The following is a 3,927-nucleotide window of genomic DNA, read 5'->3' on the forward strand; positions in this document are numbered from 1 at the left end:
GAGGGAGAGAGAGAGAGAGAGGAAGAGGGGGGAGAGAGGGATTGTTTGTGTGCAGAAGTGGCGTATAGATAGGGAGACAATGTTGATGTTGTTCGAAAGTGGCCTATGTACAGAGACGCAAGGGAAGCGAGTCATTGTGTGTGTGATAGGGACTTCATGAGAGATCTAGAATAGATGGTGTAGAGAACAACGTGCGAGATTGAGAACGATGATACATTAGGGAGCTATGGAAAGAGTCACGACATATATGTATACAGGGAAGGAGCTAGGGGGTCCGCATGTGGGAGAGATAGAAAGAGGAGAGTGGTGCACAAGGAGACAAAGTGTGCTTGTTTGCGGTGGGGGTGGTGTGTGAGGCGAGTGTGCGAGAACCACATAACTAGGGAGATAGACGTCTGGGGCGACGTTTTGTGTGTATGGGAAAGATACACTTTATATAGTGCGTATGCTTGGGAAAGAGATATGCCGGGAGACCTAGAGAGTGGGGAAAGAGATGTGTGCATGCCCGGGAGACAAAGTGATAGAGACCTATATTGGGGTCCGGACTTTAGAAGAGAGGGGGTTGTTAATGTGCTCGTGTGTTCGTGTCCGGTGAGAGAACGACTTGAGTCTGTGGGGGGGGGGGGCGGGGTGGCTTCTGATAAAGAGTGAGGTGTCGATATTTGAGGGACTTTAGCGTAATTGAGATATATATGGTCAATAGTGTGTGCACTCATGGTTGATCAATTTGTTTCACAGTTTGGACTATGAGATAACGATACTTTTGAACATGCGTGATATACCTTGAAGTACCAGAATTACAAACCTAAGATTGGAATTTTGGAATTTGACTCCATCATTAGCTTTTGTAATTCATTTAAACAGAGGTACATTTTTTAAGCCTGGATTTCATGATTTCAAATTCATATATCAAACCTAGAGATATACACATACGGGCATGTTCAAACTTTATAATCATCCACTCTATTCATACACATACAAATTTTTGCTTTTGTCATCATATTTAGGATAAACACATTTGGAATTTCATTTGAATTGGACTGTATGATGGTATTTGCTTGTACTAGCTCAATGATCCATATTCGAATTGAATGGACAATCTAAGTTTCGAGTTGGAGACACTGGTTTTCAAAACTTGCACTTTTTTGCGTGCAAAACAAATAAATTCTCGGCCATGATATCATAGTCGGTCGTACAAGAGCAGAACACTTAATTTTAGGCGCCAAAAGCTTTCAAACTTCCCGCTCACATGGAAATATTTCGCGCCCGAAAGTTTAGCCCTATGATATTCCTGTTTTACCCCTACCACATGAACGGAAAAGGGCTACTTTGGTAACTCCATTGTTTTCCCCTCTTTGCTCCCAACATTCTTCCTTAGAGCCCCTCCCCTTCCCCTCCCCGACCCCCCAACCATGCCAAGCCTCCGAATCTAGTCCTCCGCCGCAGCAGTGGACCTCACACCCCGCCAGATCTACCTTCCTCACCTTGCAACCCCCAACTTCCAACTCACCACTTCACCGAAGCCGCTTCAGTGACTGGCTTGTCCACCGCTCCAGATCTAATTGACCGCCATCATGGTCCACCACACCTGATCTGCTTAATCGGCGCCCTCGTCCACCATAGTGCAGGCCCTTCACTGACTCCCTTGTCCGCCCCATCGCTGGCCCTTCATAAAAGCCCTCGTCCGCCACAACAGATCTGCTCACCAAAAGCACCGTACACCGCGTCAGATGTGCTTCACGGACGCCTTCGTCCACTGCACTAGACCCGCTCCACGGATGCCATATTCAATTCCACCGGCCCTGCTTTACTGACGCCGCAACCTCATCAGGTTATTTTGATTTGTAAACCTTCGGTTTTTCTCTTCTTTATAGTGGAACTGTTCACTTACCACAAATGAGCTTTCTTGTATGTCGACAGACACCACAACCGAAGCACTGGAGCCGCTCCAGCAACGGCAACAGCCGTCCCAAACTCAACCGCAACACGAGCAACATCGATGATCCTTAGCTATCAAGTATGACAACGATACCCATACGCCGCCGAGAATCAGGTACTATTATCCAACGACCGGCGCCTACTTTCACTTTCTTAGCATAAGCACCGCACCTTTGAATTTCTTCAGAGCATCATTCAATTTTTCATGAGACGCATTATTCTGCTTGCACCTGTAGGGCCATACTTCTAGCGGTGAACATGTTACATGTGCTAAATTACAAACCAGTGCACATATAGTTACAATGCTTTAGTTTTTTCCTAAGTATTACTGTACTTCCTAGTTATCACTGCCTACTATTTTACTTCTTGCATGCTATATTTATGATAATGGTGTTGTTCTGATGCCACCTATTGGTTCCATCAGACTGCTTCATGTTCTCTATGCTTAATTACACATCAGCAAACTAGCATGTGGTTCCGCTACTTTTTGTTCATTTTATCCTACATTTTCTGATGCTAGCTATTACATCACTGCTCCAAGCCTCTATTCATTACTTTTTTGTGCGTTCTTGATCTTCCCAAGTTGCATGGCTAATTATGGAGCTGCCAACCCCATAAAACAAAATTTTGTTCTTTTGGGGATGGCACCTCGAACAAGCATAAAAATAGAGTTAAACACATATATTGTCGTGTAAGCACACACCCTTCTTTCATTAGTTTAGATGAACCATTGATGGTCAATTCGAACCAGTGCATGCGATTAAAATTAATTTTACCTAAATAGAGGGTGCAGAATAAACTACAACAACTCGATTTGCAACCACAGGATGCTGACGATATCTTCAAAGAACATTGCAACAGCAGCGAGGCTTCACAACAACATATGGTAAGCCAGTGCGTTTTAGTACATGTGAAATATAATGTGTGTGGGCTGCTTTCTTGGCTTGTGCCCTCAACCTGTAATCCTACAGAATTACAAATAGTTCAGTTGTCTTCTTTTCTGTATTGCTTGATTCGAATGCTTGTTTGTTACTTGTTAGGCTATACCTGAGTTGGCCAATATGTCGGCAGTGCCTGTTGTACTATCATAAAGAAATGCATGCCTAGTTCATTTGAGTCCTTAACTTTTCCTATGAACTTCATCACAAGACTGTCTTCGTAGTTTATATGAGGCCACACTGTGAAGTGATTTCTCAGATTATTTCAACTGCTTAGATGCCTTGGCAACTTAAATATAGAGGTGGTACGCTTCGTTTCAACTAGGGATGTCAACTGGGCCCCGTTTAATCCCGATTAAAGTCCACTCGTGGTATGATAGTTCAAAAGAGTTTTTGTTTTTTGAGGAAAATGAACTAGGGGGCTAGCAAAAACTAACTAGATGGGACTGGCGAATGTCGATTATTTGCCACTTACATCCCTAGTTTCATCTTACAATTTTAATTTCTTTTCGGCTGATGCTGCTTCGAACCATTTAAATATAGCTTGCCATGCTCGGCAATAATTCTTATGTCGTTTACCATGTAAGCTTACTGCATGGATCATGCGATAACTATCCCTTACTTATGTCCAGCAGAAACCTTTCAGGATGTCGTTCACACTAGGACACAATGTACAACCCCAGAATCTATTTGTGGAAGCAGTGCGCCATCCATGTTACCACATGGTATCAGTTCAGAGGCAACACCGACGGAGAGCAGTCTGAATACAAATATTATAGTTCTTGAGGCTCTACTAGAGGCAGAAAGAGATGGTGTGGCTGCCATGAATGAGGTAATCTTGATCTTGAGGCTAGAAATTATGCAATTAGGTGCATGCATTATGCAAGCAACCCAAGAATTGGAGGAAGTAAGAATGTTGCATTTGAAGACGAAGGAGGTCCTACTGCTTCTACTATCTGAAGCCCAGGGTAATCCCAGTTCTTATTAGATACCAGTTGAAATTGTCATTAGATTATTATACTTGCATTGTGTCATGTCTTTGAATGGATTA

Source organism: Triticum dicoccoides, chromosome 5B, assembly GCF_002162155.2.
Source record: "Triticum dicoccoides isolate Atlit2015 ecotype Zavitan chromosome 5B, WEW_v2.0, whole genome shotgun sequence".
NCBI classification, from domain to species: Eukaryota; Viridiplantae; Streptophyta; class Magnoliopsida; order Poales; family Poaceae; genus Triticum; species Triticum dicoccoides.